The following is a 22,894-nucleotide window of genomic DNA, read 5'->3' as shown; positions in this document are numbered from 1 at the left end:
AAGAAATTTATTTTTGTTGTTTTCACCCTTAGAGGCAAATAATTGGCAGCAAAAACAGTACAGTTTCTTTGTTGATGGTGTGTTTAGTATCCATCTCCATAAATATTTTACCTCACTGACATGAGAGTAAAAGCACAAGGAAGTGTTCCTTTAGTGTGTTCATCTGGTTTTTCTATACATTCAAAAGGTATCTCTTTGTTTTTTGTACTTCACTACCCTTTTCAGTAATCACATTTCTGATATTCTCTGGAACAGCATTGGTCAACGTGCAGTATCATTTGATGAAGAATTAAATGTTAGATGCATGAAAATTATGTTCAGTCCCAGTATTTTCCCATCATTATTATCTTCATTGTCCTTTTCTTTTTGTCACTTATATCAAACTTTTCATTAAAATCACATACAGTAGGCTTTTGACTTGTGTCTCTAATCTCAACATCAACATTTATCTGTGCACCAGAGCCAGATTCGACAGTTTGATTACTCTTTCCTCTGCCACCTTTATTTTCTGCACAATATTTGGAGAAAGATCCAGTGAGTGATTTAGCTTGTCAGTCTTTGCTTTTCTGAGCTTTCTTTGGTGACAGCCATATTGGAGAATTATTTTCACTAAAAAAAGATTTGCAAGATTATTTTCATGACACATTTTCAAATCACTGTATTTTTTTCTCTTTATATATCCTGTAGGCTTGTAGCAGAGAACGTATATGTTACGCATTGATAATAAGTGTGTGCTCATTGTCAAATGAGTATTGTTTATAGTGTTTATATAGTGGCTGACCATAAAGCTAAAAAAGATTATTCTTACTTTACTGTATCATAAACCATTATTTGTTTTGTTAAGTATCAAGATTTTAAAATCTGTAACATATTTTGATATTACAATGAAGAGTTATTTTCTTTAACACAGTGTAAAGAAACAATCTGATGTTTTCAGAGGATTAAAGAAGTTTAAGTGTCCATGCATTTCTGATCCGGATAGTATACAAGGGAAAATCTTGAGATTTTAAGAATCTAATTAGAATATAGGTTTACTTGGGCTCTTCTTAGATACATGGTAATGCAATCACAGTTTAAACCTACTTAACACACCACAACAAAAATCTAAGAAAATACTACATCAATTACTTATTACTTCCAATCGAGCTTTAAGAGGAATGAAATGAAATAAAGTTAACATGCAACTAAAATTATTCTAAAGCACAGACATTAGTGGACTGTTCGGGTTTTCTCTGTTGTAATTGGTATTCTCCATTAGTTTTAAATGGAAGGCAAAATGAATTTCTGGAGCAACTACCATCTTCATTTGGTCTTCTAACATGTTATGGGTTATAACATGATTTTATGACGGTATGGTTATTGATTGCCCTCATTAATATTCTTTAATAGGTTTGTTTTTCTTTTAGGAAAGAAATCCTCACATAATTTCTCCATTGTTCAGATCTGTTATTTATGTTTCACACTGAAGCCACCATATTGGGAGTGGGGTGCACGCCTTTAAGGTGCTGTCTGTAATTAGATAAAGATTTGAGTGATATTGGGTGTTCTCCTCAGAAAATAAAACATTACGAACTTTTGGTACAGTTAGTTCTGGCATATAAGGTCTAGCAGACACTAACATTGATCGTGATGTCTCCAGGTGGTAAAAACCATTGCTTAAATCTAGATGATTCTACTCTAGTTCGTAAAATAAACTATTTAATAATTGTGTTAAACCGATTAAAAGTTAATTTTTAGAATGTACTCGTAATACTTTAGTTCAAAAATTAATAAATCACTGGCTAGCTCCTCACTGCTGTTTCACTAGTATTTTTAAACTGTACTGACAATACATCTTTGTAGACAGCATAGCTGTCAAAAACCGTTTGATGTAGAATAGAACCGTTTATGATTCTACAGCATTTAAATATCATGCAACGCTTTACAAAAATTCTAAACATACCCCTTGACAATTGCTGTGGCCTAATCATAGGCAAATAGGCACCTATGTTTATAGTTTTCATATGTATGCTGCCTCCAACTCTAAACTGGCTCTTATTTGCTGAAGCTGGTAAGACTCAGACTTACGAGCAATACTCAAGAATTGCACGAACATTCATTCAAAACATTAGGGATCTTACGTAAGTTAAACAGAACCTGTCATGTAACACTGGTAATATAAACTTATATTCTTGGTGATAACATACTCTGTTAATCAGTGTTGTTAAAGCTCAGAAAATTACAGCCACTAGTACTTTCAGGAGGTTTAAGGCAGGATAATTTATTTTTACTTACATTAAAGTCTAACCTCTAATAGTAGAACTAGATATTGCAGCGTACAGTGTACTTGACACCTAAAAACATTTCGCGTCGTAAAAATATTTGCTGCCTGCGGGTAATTTACGCGTGTATCGAGTTTCAAGTCGTAAAATCTGTTATAATTTTTCCTGTTTCTTAATTTTTGGCATAGCTTTTCTGAAATAACCGTGCGGTTTGGCAATAATGCTCACGTGAATAATTTAAGTAGACGCTATATTGAAAATTTTGCCGGTGTAATTTTGACTGCAGCGAGTACAGATTTCAGCTTTGGCGTCGGTTTGAGTATTCACATGTGGATTCAGGCCAAGGCTCTACAACCGAGGAGTGGAGTATATCTTTGGTTTCTACTCTTTGCTACGCGAGAGGAAGTAAATCTAATCCTTGGTGGAATTTGGGAGCGAGGTGGTGGTGTGTGAAGAGGTTCTAATTTTCGTCGTGTTTTGGGTGAAAATTATCGTGCACAGTGTTACTACGGAATACACAGTACATATCATACAAGAGCTATTTGATAACGACAGTTGCATTGAGATTCCATATAACTGTTGCTCGTGCTGACGAGAAACTAAGCCAAGATGTCTGGACGTGAAGGTGGGAAGAAGAAACCTCTGAAACAACCAAAGAAGAAAGAACAGGAAATGGACGAGGACGACGTCGCTCGTAAACAGAGGCAGAAAGAAGAGGCGAAAGCTCTAGCAGAAGCAAAAGCAAGAGCAGCTCAAAAGGGCCCTCTTGGCGGAGGTGGAATAAAAAAGTCTGGTAAAAAGTGATAGACGCAGGAATTCGCAGTGTCTTTTTTTTCTGTCAGTGACGTATGTTACTCGTGCAAGAGGAAACGCAAAAAAAAAAGATATTGAATGCTATTGTTATTTCGAAACGTCCAGAAGTATGATAAAATATTACAAACATGAAATTCGCTCGGGTGTGTAATTTGTCTGTACTGTTCAAGTAATGGTCGTTTTCCTGAAGTTATTCTTGCTTTGTGACTTTCTTTGATACTGCCAGACTTGATGTGTATAATGACTTCTAACTATTGAACTGTTGAAAATGCCATACTTCTGTTACTGTATTGTTCCCAGCATTTATCTTTTTTATATCTATTGAGAAAATAAATGTCTTTAGCTGTATATAAACTCATTTCATTATGTACGCACACACGTTGTAAAGAGATCAGTTTTGTGTTATAGAATTAATGTGTGTCCCACTCGTAATGGTCACATTTCAGTGAAACATTTGTTGATTTTCCTCTTTGCCTAGTTTGATGTTGAGGAAAACAGCTTTCATAACTGAATCATCTGAAATACTGCCTGGCTATAGTTTTTAAAGGCAAGCTATATAGATTTACAATGGATAGTTTTAGGAGACGCAGATAAATGTCATGACAATAAATACCTGGAAAAGGAATACTGTGTATTCAAATTATCACTGGAATTGATGTAATGTTTGCTCCCATATTATGCGAAGTTATGTTTAGCATGTCGGCTTTGAATGGAAATTGTTATTCGGTGGGAAGAACTCTATATCCTTGTGTTGCAGTGAGAGCAGACACATTTATGCTGTAATTTGGAAAACTTTGTTTAATCAGGCCCTTTCTGTCATGAAGTGTTTTTCTACTGTTCATTGCATGTGAATAGTGTTTAAATGGATGAAGGGACGATAAGCAAACTTTTGCTACTCAGAATTAGTGCTGATAAGGCTTCGGGTAGTATAACAATGTTGTGTAGTGTAAAATGTATAGTTCGAACAGAGGTTGATTTTAGAAAGTTTTCTGCCCATGCCTTGATACTCTGGAACTAGTGAGGATGCACAGTTTAATGTACTTTTAGCCCTGTTTGTAAAAGTTACTTGCATGTTAATACACAACTAGGTCCATGCATAATAGTGTTGCATTTTATGTGCATATGACCCCAATAGCAGTTTTGATAGTTATTGACCTTACTTGTATAGGATATTTGGTGTAATTTTTTTTTAAAAACCTTTAAAATATTTATTACATTCCTATGATTAACTACTAGTTACTTTTTGGCATTGCTTAGTATTCTTCAGGCTGTTGTTTCTGGTATTTAGCTCAGTGTGTCCCACTTTCTGTCCTTGGAGCTACATTTGTTTCACCTTCTGTAGTGTCGGTCTTTCATTCTGCTGTCTGTGTAGCCATTAACTGTATTTAGTAATCTAATTTCAATCACTATTAATGGTTATAAGTAAACCATAAAAAAGTAGGAAGCCTATTGTTCATTGTGTGGTTTTCCAATTATTTTTTTAGTATGTCAAATTACTGTCCTACCAATATTTTCTAACTTTGGTGATAGCTTTTCTCCTCTCTCCTTGGATCATCTTAATACCAGACAAAGCAAAGAGAAACACTGAATGTTCTAGTATTTTTCCAAACACCATGCACAATTGTTGTTCTTAATTGAATGACGTTCCTTCCCCTGTGAAATGTGGGTCACGAGATACCTTATAAAAATAATTTCACTGGTGCCTATTTGGAGCTGAAACAGTGTTTGTAGTGTCTAATCCAATTTGTCTTCTTATCTCTTTTGTTATTGCCTACTAACCTTCTTTATAATATCATAGGCCTCATTTCCTCATGTGGAGTGAAAACTCCAGTCCCACTACTGTGGTTTCACACTGTTTGCATCCTCAGTTTTAATATTTTGTAAATATGTTGCATTCCATTCATTGTCTCTTCCTCCCTTCCCCCATTTTCTGTCAGGAAATTAAAGAACTGTAGTAGCAATTAGGTGTCTGTCTGCGAGGGTATTTCACACAACTCATTTCTGTGTTGTACTACGAGGTACAATGGGCAATGCTTGGAACTGGAACATGGTCCTACTTAATCATCCACATTAAGACTACAGTTTCTTTTACTGAGTGCAAAATATTTTATTGGTTGCAGTTGTGGGTCACCATGTATTAATGACATGCTTTCTGCAAATAAACATTGTGTAATTGGTTTTGAAATGCAGATAATTAGGGTGCACACAAAGTCTGAATGTTGCTTATGATTTTCAGTATTTTGCACTTCTCTACGTGTCACTCCTTATCCACCCTTTAGCATATTTAGCACTGACTTTGTTGACTGCTTTTCTCCCTTTAAATTGAGTAGTGGACAGAGAGCTTTGAAAGAATTGCTCTTGTGTCAAAGTAAATTCCAATCATGCCAGCTTAGCTTCATCATGTAAGAATGAAAAATTTCTAGTTTTTTAAATAAGCCCTGACAGTTTAATTTTCAAAGCAATGCCAGACATGTTATGTTAATTTGTAATAAATTACATAAGTGCTTGCTAAAGCAATGATGGTTGTATTTGCCCGATAAATCTATTATCAAGTGTGTGTGTTTATTATTATTTGCCAATACAAAAACGAGTTCTAAATATAAATTCAGTAAAAATGGAACCGTAAGAAACAGTCCACCTCAACATTTTCATATATGTGAAAACATGATCTACTGGGCAGCTGAACCTACTAATGCTGGATAGTGTCTATAAATCATGATCTCATGACTGACAATATTTGTATTGTCTATATAACCCTTTATTGGAATCTGGAGAGTAGTCTGAGCCCTATATTAGATTGAGAGCTGACAATTAGGTTTAGAGTTGATGAATTAGTGTTGAAGGCTTCAGTTAACCTATATCTGCATGTGAATATTAAAGTTCAGAAAATTAGAAAATGTGTTAAGCTTAGGATAACATAGCAGCAAATACTACTCAATAAATATTTTTAATAAGTTGAAATTAATGAACCTGTAATAGGAGACCCAGTATGTACCACTGTTTGTGGAAAGACTTGAATTTAATGCAAGAAACAGGAGCAAGGTATGTGAATTTTGTTGCATTAATTTCTGTTATTTCCAGGCTTTTACACAATCAGCTTACACGCAAAAAAAGTGCTTTTCTATAGTTTCAGTAGATTAAAACCAATAAACTACAGCTTTTGGGCGGCTATGTTAGATGATGCAGCTACACTCGTCCATTTTTGAGATGTTGCACAGTTTAGACAAGACAAATTTTCTATGAGGTATATCAGAAAATGTTCATTCAGTTTCGTGATATAGTTACAGGAAGGTTCAGGGAAAATTTGAGTTACTTTGAGTAGTGCATACTCTTACAATTATTAATGGCTTCAGTTTAGCCTTTGTATGTTGGTGAAAATACTATTTTAATGTCAATGGTAAATGTAAACCATTTCCCAAAATTATACTACATGGTTTCCCACAAAATTGTTTTGAGCAATTAGCTAATGGGGCCCACATTGAGTGCAAATAGCTGAGATAATATACTAGTTCTCCAAGAAGAAAGCATTCGCCATAGTGTCATGACACAGTAATCTGTGACCACATGGTGGTTGTAGTGAGGTTGAATACTGTAATATCCAAATCAACTGAAATTTAAAAAAGCGTAATTTATCTTTCTAAAATCCCGTTAATTTTTTTCCCTACTGTGTATCAACTAAATAGGGCTCATATTCAGAAAAATTGTTAATGGCTGTTGGCTCATGAACCATGTGAAAACACTATTTCAGAAGCTGTAGAAAGAAGCATGCCACATTTAAAAGAATGTCAAATAAAGAAATGTTAAATTTTGTTTACAAGATACAGCACAGAAAGTTAGATTGTAGATTTGACTAAATAACTAAGGATTACAACTACGAACAATTTAATTTGGATCCAGTACACAGAAAATGCTGTGGTGAAGGTGAACCAAAGACTGCATTTTACTAACAACACTTACACAATGAAACAAATCTACTGACAACACTGTGTACACTGTGCTTGTCTGCCTTCTTTTCAAGTGTTGCTGCATGGTACAGCATCTTTACCATATAGGCCATCAAAAGGATCAAAGAATGGCATGTTGTTTTGTATTATTTGAGGCAGGGAGTGACTGGTATAACTGAGTCAAGGTGGCAGGCATTAAAACATCATTTTTAGTTATGGCTAGACCTATTCTTGAAACCATGAAATTTGCCCCAGCTTTCTCCTCTGTATGCTAAAATAGTGAGACATGACCAGAGTGGTAAAATGGTAGAAATCAGATGTGAGACATGACCAGAGTGGTAAAATGGTAGAAATCAGATCTCTCACAGAAATATGTGTTTGTTGCTCCCACAAGTTATTCTTGAGTGGAACAGTAGGAAAATAGTCAAAGTAGCTCTTTGCACCTTGTGTTAAACACTTGATTGCATGCTGCAGAGTAAGTATGTAGATGTAGAAAGAAAAAGAAGTGGGCATATGGAGGAACCCGGGCAGAGCTTTTCACTCACTCTAATGTGAAAAAGTTGTACCAAACTAATCTCATTTGAAGGTTGTGTGAGGGTTTCTGCTGTCTTGAAGTTTGCTTTTAACTTATACTAGATAGAACATCCACTTGTTCTTACTGTTCTTCCTGTAATGCTGCTTTTACTATGAGGAGTACAGACTATATACTCTGGAAAGAACCTGGTGTATTGGCCAGACTACAACTCACTCAATTTACAACTTAATCATGTCACTTGACCATCTCGTCTGACAGATTTGTCACCATACTATACATTTTTCTTCAGTCTACATTCTTAGATCTGTGTTGACAAAAAATTGTGGTACATCACCAGGAAGGATCGATGTGGTGCGACGGATGGAACTGCAGACTCTGAGCAGCTCATTGTGATGTCTGAAATTCATCAAAAGAGCATCTTTCACTGCCACAGAACAACCTAGGAGGATCTTGGACATACAAATCAAACCCATAACCATCTCACTACCTTAACTAACAGTTGCTTAAATCTGGTTGAATGCCAATGATGAACAGTTACTTAGTTATATATATTGCTAAGTGTATAAGTGTTCCACAAAACCCTTGAAATATTAACAAACATATATGCACTCTTATTGTTGTTGATCCATATACCAATGTTATTTTGGCTGTAACAAATAGAAAACCCACTTTAAGTAAGTCGACTCGCCTTACATGTGTTACAAATTATGTATGAAGTAAACTTCTGGAACTGTAGTACACGGAAATATCAAATCAGGATTCAGGCCGTGCATCACTGCTCTGAATAATGGCTATATACAGTAAGTATAGTATCATTGCAGTTTTCATGACTAAGTTTTAATCTGGCTTGCAAAGCAATGAGTTACACAGCAATACACTCTCTCCATTGTCTAATAGACTTAAAGACAATAGATTTTCATTAGTTTTAGTAATTTTTGCTTCAGAAATTAACTCCCAAGTAGATGTTACCACAGTATATTTGTATGTTGTAATCCAGAAATTTCAATAATGCATAGGCATTAAATACTCAAGCAAATCTTCATAGATTCGTTACATGCCCTGAGTAAACGCTTTTTTATATGAACAAACAGATAACTTCTATTTCCGTAACCAAACATGTGTTAATGCATGATCCATAATAGCAAAGTTTTTGTGGCTTCAGTGAAGAAAATTGCTGAAGAATAGTGATTCATACATATACTCCAGGTGCTTTAGCCTTACAAAAATTGTCAGGACAGGAATAGTAAATGATAAATCACAACTTGACAACAAAAGCAGGAATTAAATCAATTACAATGTTAATGTATTCTGATTGGACGAAGTGATATATTTGGCTGAAAATCATGAAAGTAGGTTGTGTAAGTGTAAGTAACCTGGAGACACTGGGAGGCTTCAGCTAGAGATTTTGAAACCAGATTTTAAACTGCATAGCATTTCCAGGGGATGATAGCATTTCTGACCATAATGTGTTGTTCATGATCTTCATAATAAAACTGAAGAAATTGCTGAAAGGTAGGAAAAAAAGACATGGGACCTCAACAAACTGAAAGAACCATAGGTAGTTAAGAGTCTCAAGGGGAGCATTGGCAATGCTCACTGAAACCAGAGGAGGAGTGCAGTAGAAGATGAATGTGTAACTATGTAAAAGCATGCATGGCTGGGGGAAAGATACCTGCAGTCTGTATGAAAATTAGAGACTTTTGGAGAAAATGGAAACACCTGCATGAATATTAAGAACTCAGATGGCAAGCAAGTACTAAGTAGAGAGGGAATGACCGAAAGGTGGAAGGAATACATAGAGGGTCTATACAAGGGAAACAATATAGTAGGAAGAGAAGAAGAAATATATACACATGGCATATGTGAGAAAAATTTTGCAGAACTCATAACGACCTAAATCAAAAAAAGTCCCCTGGGGTAGATGAAATTCCCTCAGGATTTTTGATTCCTTGTAAGAGCCAGCCAAGATGAAGCTATTCCACCATGTAAGCAAGATATATCAGACCGTGAATTGTCCGCAGACTTCAAGAAGAATGTAGTAATTACTGTTCCAGAGCAGGGAGGTGTGAATATTAATGAATTATCAGTTCAGTAGTTCAATGTCACAAAGTGCTGATACAAATTATTTGAAAAGAGTGGAAAACCTGGTACAGTCAGATCTTGGGAATGTTCAGTTTGGGCTCCGGTTGAATGTAAGGAGGTGAGGTAATGTTCACCTTAAGTTTATAGCATTTGTGGAAAGCTTTTGAAAATGTTTACTAAACTACATTCTGAAAGTCTGATGATAGGAGGGATAGAATACAAGGAGCAAAAGATTATTCGCAACTTGCATAGAAACCAGAAAGTAAGTATAAGAGTCAAGGAACATGAAGAGGAAGTAGTGGTTGATGAGAAGCAAATGAGACAGGATTGTAACCTACCCTCCATGTTAGTTAACTTGTGCATTGAACAAGGGAAGCTAAGGACAAAACTGGGAGTTGAATTAAATTTCAGGGATAAGAAATAAAAGCTTTGAAGCTTGATCATGGCATTGTAATTGAAGACCTTGGTGCAAAAAGGGGATAACTCCACTTTTTCCCTAACGTGTATCAGACCATATAAGCTTTAGAATCTTATCCCATTATCCCTTCTTTATGAGGGAGGGATCAATATTGGAGGAATTCTTATTTTGCACTGAATGTACGTGGTCCAGTCATGTTAATGAGATTGCTGTCCAGATTTGATGTCGGATATGTGAATTGTGAGATATCCCTTTTTGCACAGAGGTCTTCAATTCTGTCAGAGACTGCAAACTACAGGGTGGTTATAATTAAGCTTTGGCTACTTGAGAGGGCACCTATGAAAAACAAGTGATCGCAGGGCAATGAAATTTTGTGGAAACATTTGTAAGGGCATGCGGTAGAGAAGTAACAAATAAACCACTGAAAGAAACACATTTTTATTTCCACATGAGATGATAACATATGTTAATTGCATATCACATTTACATTCCAGGTTACAAATGTTGCTCAGTGTCATGACCAGCTACAGCCATGACAGTCTGGAAGTGCACCAGATATATCATTTCACAATTGTTTACAGTAATTATTGAATTGGTGGGCAATAGTATGTTCAACTGTCATTACACAGCATGTGCACTCCTTGAAGATTGCGCATTGCATCCAGCATTCTCAGCTATGGCAACAGTAACTGTGTAAACAATTTGTGGTGCAATTAGCCATCAGTGTCTCCCAAGAGCAGTTCTCAAATCCCCAGAGGGCATCTCCATATTTTGTGAACGCATCAATACTCATGAAAAGTGGCAGCACTATTGCTGCTGTTTTGATAAAACAGCTTTGTCCAGAATTGCTTTGACTGTTTGTAACTATAGTGCACACAGATTCTTGTGTTTACACCCTATCTTACCAGTACCAGCATCTAATGGCAAGTCATGACACTAACACTACTAACAAAGCAATTTGTGCAGTGCATCATTCGTATAAAGTTGGGTACCCATACAGTGAACAGTTTTCTGTTCACACAGGCTCAAGTAGTGAAAGTTTAATTATAGCCACCCTTTTCTTGGAAGAGCAGTTGAACAGAAGTTTCTTGGTATTGATGTTATGAGATGAACAGTAATAGAAGTAAAACAGGTTAATGGAATGTAGTGAAACTGAATCATGTGTGCAGAGAGGACTGGATTAGGAAATGATACACTAAAAGTAGTAGATGAGGTTTACTGTTTGGTCAGCAAAATAACCAACAATGATGCCTGAAGTAGAGGCAGTACAAAATACAGATTGGATGCAGCAAGAATAGCATTTTTGAAAAAGAGGAATTAGTTTAAATGTTGAAAAGCAGTCCAGACAAGAAGAGAACAGAGGCTTTTTAAATGTTGTGCCACAGAAGAATACTGAATATCAGATGGCTAAATCATGTAACTAATGAGGAAGCACTGGATCAAATTGGGAAAGTAAGGTATGAAATAACTTGACTAAAAGAAGGAATCAGTCAATGGGAGTGAAGGAACCATCAGTTTGGTAATGGAGTAGTTATTATGAAGTTGAATAGAAGGAAAGCGATGAAATTATGAGGAAGTATACTATGAAGTGGCTGGTTGATACTTAGGAAACAAAACACAATTAAGATTTCTTTTCTTCAGTAATTTGCTTGGAAACTAGAGATTGTGAATGACAAGAGGTGAGTAAATCTAACACCAGGCAATTTGAAAATGGTAGAAAATGAAATTAGAAAACATTCTTGTTTACAAAACAAAATCTTTACACTCTTTTCCTTAAAATTTTATCTTTGGAATGAACTATGGCTGGTATTCTAGAGCCTGACAAAACCAGTACATTGTATCATGCCCATGTGCTAGTCTGTCTGATATACGCACTAAGACAAAAAATGGTACACCAAGAAGGCATTTTCCAAATGGGACTGAACTTACTAGATGTGATGTACATGTACAAACAAACAATCAATCCCAATTTCAGAAAAATCTGATGATTTATTCAAGAGAGAGAACTTCAAAAATTGAGGAAGTCAATAATGCAGTGGTTCACCTCTGGCTTTTCTGCAAGCAGTTGTTTGGCTTGGCATTGACTGATAGAGTTGTTGGATGCCATCCTGAGGGATAATGTGCCAAATTCTGACCAACTGGTGCATTACATCGTCAGATCCCCAAGATGGTTGGAGGGCCCTGCTCACAATGCTCCGAACATTCTCAACTGGGGCAAGGTGGGGTTTGACAAGCAGTAGAAACCCCCACCATGAGCGGGCAGGCATTATCTTGCTGAAATGTAGGCCCAGGATGGATTGCCATGAAAGCCAATGGAATGGGGTGTAGATTAACATTGACATATTGTTGTGCTGTAAGGGTGCCATGGTTGACAACCAAAAGGGTCCTGCTGTGGAAAGAAATGGCACCCCAGACTCCTGGTCTCTAAATGTCCATCTTATACAGATGGTTGCGGGACCTCAGATGTTCAAGTACAGAATATCGAATCAAATATGTTTCAGCCATCTTAATTTGCTCAATAAAAAGAGCAATTAGAAATTAGTTGACATTCATCATTCCTGGTTGTCAGTCCATATGGCAGGCGACAGTCAGGTTGGTATCCTACCACTGTCAGTGACATTTCCAGACATATCTTGGGCTGAGACCTCATTGACTGAAGTAAAATTATTTTCAGTGATGAGTCCCATTTTCAAAGGAACCCCAGCAACTAGTGGAGATAAGTCTGGAGATGTTTCAGGCTTAAGCAGCACCAAGATGAATAACTGCTTGCATAAGGATCAGAAGTGGACCAACATGTTATTGACTAGCTCAATTTGTGACACTCTTTCTCTTGAATAAATCATCCCATTTTTCTAAAACTGTATGCATTTGTTTGTCTATACATGCACATGTCATCTACCAATTTCCATCCCATTTGGATAATTCCTTCATGGTTTTGTTTTTCCTCGTTAGTAATTATAGTAGAAAAGTTCTGGTAGAATTAAATGCTTTAGGAGTTAAGGAGATCACTCACATAAGCATTGAGTCATAGATGGTTATGGGGGGGGGGGGGGGGGCAGGAAAGAAGACCCTTGCTGGCTTTCTGAATCAACACTACAGATAATACACAACAACATGGCATCCTGAGTGGAGAACAAAGCATAGTACACGCATAATAATGGATGTTGTTATTATAGCTCAGCTATCAATCTAACATTCTCTTTAAGAAAATGCTTTAGTGATGCAGCCGTACAATCAATGTGCAAAATGGCTCTAGGCTAACACCAAACATCTTACATCATTACCTGAGAAATCACATTGCCTTGACAATACTAAAAAGATACTTTATAGCCAAAATACTTTGTTTTTAATGCTGGAATATGGTTAGTCTGTGACACTTTGTGTAGGTTTTTATATTGTGGAATTACACTATTATGGATTTTAGTGTTTCTTTTGTAATGAATAACTGAAATATCCAGATGTATAAACAGTGCCAGCAGTGGACTATAAAATGTGGTACTGACATTGGATAATAGGCACATTATCAATGTGACTACAACATACCACAGATCTTTATTGGGAGAAATAGCACAACACTGCAGCACTGCTGTAAGTGTGTTGCAGTTTACTACCACAGCTCATCAGTATCCTCTGCAATGGTCTACATGTATTTTTCCATTGTAGAAGTTACTCTTTCCAGTAAATCAATGATTCCTGTGAAAGACACACCACTATAGGAGCAGATAAACCAACTGTTTTTTAAAAAAACATCTTAATGAAATCCAGAGTTGTCACCGGGACTGTGGTACTCTAGTAAAGAAGAAAACAAACTACCTTCAGTCACTAATCGTAATTTTTATCTCAATGCATTATGCATTTAATGCTCTGGAGGTTTGAATGATTTATGTCATTTTTCTAGAATCAGTTTACCACTTGTCCTTTTAAGCAAATGTAAGTATATTACACGATGATACATTGCACTGTGCTGCAGCTACAAATTTTGCAAAACTAAGACAAAAAAGAGTATAACTTACTGTTTCCAGCAGTGATAATTTACTTGCTTCACTTCTGTGCACCATCCAAAGTTGACTTTTCCATTTTGATGCAAACAGCTGGAAAATAAGATTCAATCTGTTTGATTTGAGCCTATGATGCCCGTTATTGCAGTGGCTTGCAGCTTCCTCATGTATTGATTTTTAATGCATAATGTTACATTAAACTGTTATTCTGAATCATGTAAGCTCACATATTGACTATCACTTATGATGATTTCTTTATTATGTAATTTTCAGAACCAGATATTTACCTTTTTGGCATTGGTCTCTATATAATGTACATATTAAGACAACAACATTTGTGCAAAAGATTTTTAAACTTCATTTTCTAATAATTATGAAATTTTTCATAGCTAATTTTGTGTGTATTATTTCTTCTAAAGTCAGAATTTGAAAGAGGATAATAGCTGAAATACTTGTGGTACATGTTAAAACTGTCTGCTAGACTGGTACTTGACAATTTTGTTGAGAATTTATCTTCTACTTGAGCTGTACGACTCCATTTATTGGGCCAACACCAAACTTCAGTCTCTCAATCCTTCTCCTTTCCAAATTTCACAAAATTTTTCTGCTGAATCTATTAGAATAGACTAGATCCATGGATAAAGCATGTACGTGCAAGAATAATTTAATTTCAACTTCAGAGTCCCAATTTCTCACAATGTTGATCTCAGTGACTGCTAATTAGAAAAAAATAATAACGCCGGAACTGGGTAAGTTACTCCAAAGTATCACTTCTTCCAGGAGTTCTTTAAAACACTTTGTGGAATGGCTGGCTATTATGGAGTTAGAAAAAATTACCAAAATGCTGGAACATGGATTTGGTCCACAACACTCAATTGGAGTAGCACTGCTAGCAAAAGGCAGATACCCATGCCACACAGAACCAAATTCATTTGCAAATGTTTGGTACAGCAGTTCCCCTGCTGAGAGTAAAGTTGAAACCTGATAGTCAAGGAAGGCAGGATTTGGTTACAATTGTGGACGGGGCCATAATCAGTTACTATTAGTTGGCTTTTCTTTTAATCACACACTATTTATTTGAAATCAACAACAAATTAAAATAATGGCAATAATTTAAGAATTGTTTCACGGCTGAAGGCCTTAAATGCCAAGAATGGCAATTATTTAAAAAATTTAACAAACATTCATAAAATACCCCCCACCCGCTTGAACCATAGACCTTGCCGTTGGTGGGGAGGACTGCGTGCCTCAGCGATACAGATAGCCGTACCGTAGATGAAACCACAATGGAGGGATATCTGTTGAGAGGCCAGACAAACGTATGGTTCCTGAAGAGGGGCAGCAGCTTTTTTAGATGTTGCAGGGGCAACAGTCTGGATGATTGACTGATCTGGCCTTGTAACACTAACCAAAATGGCCTTGCTGTGCTGGTACTGCGAACAGCTGAAAGCAAGGGGAAACTATGGCCGTAATTTTTCCTGAGGGCATGCAGCTTTACTGTATGGATAAATGATGGCGCGTCCTCTTGGTGAAATATTCTGGAGGTAAAACAGTCCCCCATTCGGATATCCAGGTGGGGACTATTCAGGAGGACGTCGTTATCAGGAGATAAAAAACTGGCGTTCTATGGATTGGAGTGTGGAATGTCAGATCCCTTAATCGAGCATGTAGATTAGAAAACTTAAAAAGGGAAATGGATAGGTTAAAATTAGCAAAGTTTGGTGGCATGAGGAACAAGACTTCTGGTCAGGTGAATACAGGGTTATAAATACAAAATCAAATAGGGGTAATGCAAGTTTAATAATGAATAAAAAAATAAGAGTTCGGGTAAGCTACTACAAACAACATAGTGAACGCATTATTGCGGTCAAGATAGACATGAAGCCCACGCCTACGGCAGTAGCACAAGTCTATATGACAACTAGCTCTGCAGATGACAAAGAAATTGAAGAAATGTATGATGAGATAAAAGAAATTATTCAGATAGTGAAAGGAGACGAAAATTTAATAGTCATGGGTGACTGCAATTCGATAGTAGGAAAAGGAAGAGAAGAAAACATAGTAGGTGAATATGGATTAGGAGGAAGAAATGAAAGAGGAAGCCGGCTGGTGGAATTTTGCACAGAGCACAACTTAATCATAGCTAACACGTGGTTCAAGAATCATAAAAGAAGGTTGTATACATGGAAGAAACATGGAGATACTGACGGGTTTCAGATAGATTATATAACGGTAAGACAGAGATTTAGGAACCAGGTTTTAAATTGTAAGACATTTCCAGGGGCAGATGTGGACTCTGACCACAATCTATCAGTTATAAGCTGTAGATTAAAACTCAAGAAACTGCAAAAAGGTGGGAATTTAAGGAGATGGAACCTGGATAAACTGACTAAACCAAAGGTTGTACAGAGTTTCAGGAAGAGCATAAGGGAACAATTGTCAGGAATGGGGGAAAGAAATACAGTAGAAGAAAAATGGGTAGCTTTGAGGGATGAAGTAGTGAAGGCAGCAGAGGATCAAGTGGGTAAAAAGACGAGGGCTAGTAGGAATCCTTGGGTGACAGAAGAAATACTGAATTTAATTGATGGAAGGAGAAAATATAAAAATGTAGTAAATGAAGCAGGCAAAAAGGAATACAAACGTCTCAAAAATGAGATCGACAGTAAGTGCAAAATGGCTAAGCAGGCATGGCTAGAGGACAAATGTAAGGATGTAGAGGCTTATCTCCCAAGGGTAAGATAGATACTGCCTACAAGAAAATTAAACAGACCTTTGGAGAAAAGAGAACCATTTGTATGAATATCAAGAGCTCAGATGGAAACCCAGTTCTAAGCAAAGAAGGGAAAGCAGAAAGGTGGAAGGAGTATATAGAGGGACTATGCAAGGGCAATGTTATAGAAAGGGAAGAGGATGTAGATGAAGATGAAATGGGAGATATGATACTGCGTGAAGAATTTCATAGAGCACTGAAAGACGCAGGAGTAGACAACATTCCATTTGAACTACTGACAGCCTTGGGAGAGCCAGTCCTGACAAAATTCTACCATCTAGTGAGCAAAATGTATGAGACAGGCGAAATACCCTCACACTTCAAGAAGAATATAATAATTCCAATCCCAAAGAAAGCAGGCGTTAACAGATGTGAAAATTACTGAACAATCAGTTTAATAAGTCACAGCTGCAAAATACTAATGTGAATTCTTTACAGATGAATGGAAAAACTGGTAGAAGCCGACCTCGGGGAAGATCAGTTTGGATTCTGTAGAAATACACGTGAAGCAATACTGACTCTACGACTTATCTTAGAAGCTAGATTAAGAAAAGGCAAACCTACGTTTCTAGCATTTGTAGACTTGGAGAAAGCTTTTGAAAATGTTGACTGGAATACTCTCTTTCACATTCTGAAGGTAGTAGGGGTAAACTATAGGAAGCAAAAGGCTATTTACAATTTGTACAGAAACCAGATGGCAGTTATAAGAGATGAGGGACATGAAAGGGAAGCAGTGGTTGGTAAGGGAGTGAGACAGGGTTGTAGCCTCTCCCCGATGTTATTCAATCTGTATATTGAGCAAGCAGTGAAGGAAAGAAAAGAAAAATTCGGAGTAGGTATTAAAATCCAGGGAGAAGAAATAAAAACTTTAAGGTTCACCGATGACATTGTAATTCTGTCAGAGACAGCAAAGGACTTGGAAGAGCAGTTGAACGGAATGGACAGTGTCTTGAAGGGATGATATAAGATGAATGTCAACAAAAGCAAAACGAGGATAATTGAATGTAGTCGAATTAAGTCGGGTGATGCTGAGGGAATTAGATTAGGAAATGAGACACTTAAAGTAGTAAAGGAGTTTTGCTATTTGGGGAGCAAAATAACTGATGATGGTCGAAGTAGAGAGGATATAAAATGTAGATTGGCAATGGCAAGGAAAGCATTTCTGAAAAAGAGAAATTTGTTAACATCGGGTATAGATTTAAGTGTCAGGAAGTCGTTTCTGAAAGTATTTGTATGGAGTGTAGCCATGTATGGAAGTGAAACATGGATGATAAATAGTTTGGACAAGAAGAGAATAGAAGCTTTTGAAATGTGGTGCTACAGAAGAATGCTGAAGATTAAATGGGTAGATCACATAACTGATGAGGAGGTATTGAATAGGATTGGGTAGGAGTTTGTGGCACAACTTGACAAGAAGAAGGGATCGGTTGGTAGGACAAGTTCTGAGGCAGCAAGGGATCACAAATTTAGCATTGGAGGGCGGTATGGAGGGTAAAAATCGTAGAGGGAGACCAAGAGATGAATACACTAAACATATTCAGAAGGATGTAGGCTGCAGTAGGTACTGGGAGATGAAGAAGCTTTCACAGGATAGAGTAGCATGAAGAGCTGCATCAAACCAGTCCCAAGACTGAAGACCACAACAACAACAACAACATAAAATACAGACACAGCAAATAATGTTTTGAAAACAAGCCAATGTGGTCACAATTAGAATTTTAAGGCAAGTAACCACAGTCATGGCTGAAGGCCTTTAATTCCAAGAATGACAATTATTTAAAAAAAAGAATTGACAACATACAATAAATCAGGAAATATAATAACAAAGGTTAATTCAAAAGGACAAGCAACTGATCACCAAACAGGTGAAACAAATGATGGTAACTTGGTAATACAATAATAAAATAATAACACAATAAAAAACACAAGGGCCAGTCACAGATGGTGCTCCAGGAATAGGCCTCTCAGTAGGTCAAGCCAAAAACACTTTGGCAAGCAATGAGAAAGGCAGCCAAGAGTTGCATTCACACCACAAGATGGTAACTCAGACTAGTGGCTGTCTAACGAGTGACTAATGATAATCTTGGTGAGGCTACCTGATGTCCAATAAACCAATTGCAAAGATGTAAAAATACGCCAAAGCCAGAACTGAAGGTCTGGACTCCGCCCACAGAATACTGTGCTTAGAGCCCAGAACAAGAAAGGAATCACTACCACCAAGATAGAAAAATCACCAACCAACCTACAATCATGAATGCTGTCAAACTCATACGCCTCACCGGACAGCAGCGGCAAGGCGAGGAAACGTACACTGCCGTTACTTACACTAACCCCCAGAGCAGGTAACTGGGGCATTAGCGGCCACCAGGCAGGAAAATATCGCTGGTTGAACTTAACAATTGTAACAAGCTGAAGGTAGTAAATAGTAATTAGAAGCCCAGGAAAGCTAATCAGATCCGCCTCACCCTAGCACTCCACTCGCTGCTCTTTGCCCTGGCGACATGACGAGCAGCAACATGAACCCAAGTCACTGGAGAATCACAAGATTTCACAATGGTGGATGTTTGTCTACTTGAATTGAAATGCACTCAACTTAAAACTTGCGGGATCCAGTTTCAACGAGGTCGTGCACCCTCATGACCACAGCCCTTCAATCCGGCAGTCCATGCATGCCACCAGCAGTCCTGTTGTGTTCTTGCTCTTTGTGGACCTGCCTCCTCCTGCGTCCCCAACCGAACTGCTCACTCACATGACACAGGAGAATGATGACGTCACCCCAAAGATAGGGCCACAGTTACTACATAACGATAATGCTGCTGCTGCCACTAGCAGACAGGGAATGCTCGCGAAACCAAGTGGCACCAGTCAACACAAGAAGAAGACAAACAACCGCAACCATGTCAACTAAACGATATACACTCCTGGAAATTGAAATAAGAACACCGTGAATTCATTGTCCCAGGAAGGGGAAACTTTATTGACACATTCCTGGGGTCAGATACATCACATGATCACACTGACAGAACCACAGGCACATAGACACAGGCAACAGAGCATGCACAATGTCGGCACTAGTACAGTGTGTATCCACCTTTCGCAGCAATGCAGGCTGCTATTCTCCCATGGAGACGATCGTAGAGATGCTGGATGTAGTCCTGTGGAACGGCTTGCCATGCCATTTCCACCTGGCGCCTCAGTTGGACCAGCGTTCGTGCTGGACGTGCAGACCGCGTGAGACGACGCTTCATCCAGTCCCAAACAGACAGATCCGGAGATCTTGCTGGCCAGGGTAGTTGACTTACACCTTCTAGAGCACGTTGGGTGGCACGGGATACATGCGGACGTGCATTGTCCTGTTGGAACAGCAAGTTCCCTTGCCGGTCTAGGAATGGTAGAACGATGGGTTCGATGACGGTTTGGATGTACCGTGCACTATTCAGTGTCCCCTCGACGATCACCAGTGGTGTACGGCCAGTGTAGGAGATCGCTCCCCACACCATGATGCCGGGTGTTGGCCCTGTGTGCCTCGGTCGTATGCAGTCCTGATTGTGGCGCTCACCTGCACGGCGCCAAACATGCATACGACCATCATTGGCACCAAGGCAGAAGCGACTCTCATCGCTGAAGATGACACGTCTCCATTCGTCCCTCCATTCACGCCTGTCGCGACACCACTGGAGACGGGCTGCACGATGTTGGGGCGTGAGCGGAAGACGGCCTAACGGTGTGCGGGACCGTAGCCCAGCTTCATGGAGACGGTTGCGAATGGTCCTCGCCGATACCCTAGGAGCAACAGTGTCCCTAATTTGCTGGGAAGTGGCGGTGCGGTCCCCTACGGCACTGCGTAGGATCCTACGGTCTTGGCGTGCATCCGTGCGTCGCTGCGGTCCGGTCCCAGGTCGACGGGCACGTGCACCTTCCGCCGACCACTGGCGACAACATCGATGTACTGTGGAGACCTCACGCCCCACATGTTGAGCAATTCGGCGGTACGTCCACCCGGCCTCCCGCATGCCCACTATACGCTCTCGCTCAAAGTCCGTCAACTGCACATACGGTTCACGTCCACGCTGTCGCGGCATGCTACCAGTGTTAAAGACTACGATGGAGCTCCATATGCCACGGCAAACTGGCTGACACTGACGGCGGCGGTGCACAAATGCTGCGCAGCTAGCGCCATTCGACGGCCAACACCGCGGTTCCTGGTGTGTCCGCTGTGCCGTGCGTGTGATCATTGCTTGTACAGCCCTCTCGCAGTGTCCGGAGCAAGTATGGTGGGTCTGACACACCGGTGTCAATGTGTTCTTTTTTCCATTTCCAGGAGTGTAGTTTGGCCTTCAACAGAGGATGGAAACCTACAACAGCACCAACGCAAGCAGAGAACGGCTCAAAAGTTTTCACTGTTTACAATGGTTATTCCAAAAGCACCAAAAAGGCTTCAAAATGTATGACAAAACTAGTGGATATGGTCCAGAAATAAAATTTCAGATTTTTAAGACATATTAGAAGTTTGTTTACATTGGAAAGAGATTTTACTGAAAAAACTTAAATCTCTAGCTGTCCAAATTCGATTTTTGTTTACTAATTTGCATGATCCTAGCAGTGTATCACTGAATTCATTCAAAGTCTGCTGTCATGCCTACACTGGAATGGAATTACTTCCATTAGCACTTGTACACAATTTCCTCTGCAGATGCTCCACATTACCCAAATCCCTCCCAACCAACAGAAGCCTTCAATTCACCTCCCCTTCCACATCCTACATGTTCTTTCCATTTCATAGGGCTGAACAGTATTACTTCTAGACATTGAAATTATTATTATTATTACCTTGATTTTCCACATTGGACCACTTGAGTCATTCCATGTTCACTTTCTCTTTGAAGAGAAGACATTGAAATTATGTGACAGGATTCAGAAATTTACCATTGATCTTGTAACCAGATATCATTAGGATTTTTCTTTGTTACTGGATTATATTGCATCTATCCACATTTAGAGAGAGTTGCCAGTTAGTACACAAAGTGGATATACTACAGCAGTTCCATGTAGATAACAGCAAACTATATGAGAGAGATATCTGATAAACTGCCTATGTATATTGAGAACATTAGCAGTCCTATTGTGTGTACAAGGGGCACCCCAAATGTTATTTTGCATGTATTGTAATTCTGAATGATCTCTTCTGGGCATTACGTTAATGGCACATTAAAACTCATAAGTGCCACCATGTCACATCCAAATGGCAGATGCTTAATTCTTATGTAAAAGTTATTAACAAGAAGGTTTTGGACAGATACAAGTGTGTGCCAAATTAAAGTCTGAATCTACACCAATTTTGCAGTTGTCCAACACAAATGGAGCTAGGCAGGAGCATACGCATAGATAATACTACCATTAATTACCGCTCTACTCCCATTCCATATTCCACAAAGTCTCTCCTGCTAACCACACATAACTAGCTCCTCTACTAAATCTGTGGGAATAATGTAGCACAGTTTCATATCTCTAGAATTAATCACGCTATATGCACTGAAATGGATGAGTCTCTGAGCAGCCACCTATAATTGTGAGAAAGCTTACTTGCAACCAAAAGTTAGGCTGCAGCTCACTATTCCCTACTGTTGTCTAACTGCTTCAATTGCTGAATGAAGTGATGCAGTGGCCAAGACAACGGGCTTAAGTTTTCAAATCCTTGTCTGACCACTCTTCTAAAAATCATCTGTAGTTTTCTTAAATAATTTTCCATGGTACCAGGATGTTTCATTTAACTGGTTATCTCTTCTTTAATCTGATATCAACTGAAGACATGAAGTCTGAAAATGAGTCTGTGATCATATTGTGGCACTTTATTTTAAAGGTCTGTCTCGATCAAACAAACTTTTATACTTCTCTAGTACTGCTTTCGGCTATTGCCATCTTCAGATCATAAAATATTCTGATGTAGGTATCAGTGTCAAATTATACATGTAGGTACATAGTAAGTGCTGATACAACACTCTGTCTCAAATGTAATGCATAAATATTAATGTTCCAGTGAGTGTTTGAAATGTGTCTTTCATAAAGCCTTGAT

The 22,894-nt window shown here is 38.3% G+C and overlaps 1 protein-coding gene across 2 annotated transcripts in view; it reads left to right on the top strand.

Moving 5' to 3' along the window:
* The window catches only part of LOC126162400 (extracellular sulfatase SULF-1 homolog), a 782,309-nt gene that overhangs the window by 651,336 nt on the left and 108,079 nt on the right, over positions 1–22,894 (top strand). The gene's annotated exons all lie outside the window — the stretch shown is intronic.

This window comes from Schistocerca cancellata, chromosome 2 (assembly GCF_023864275.1).
Source record: "Schistocerca cancellata isolate TAMUIC-IGC-003103 chromosome 2, iqSchCanc2.1, whole genome shotgun sequence".
NCBI lineage: Eukaryota > Metazoa > Arthropoda > Insecta > Orthoptera > Acrididae > Schistocerca > Schistocerca cancellata.
This window is presented reverse-complemented; position numbering and strand designations above follow the sequence as displayed.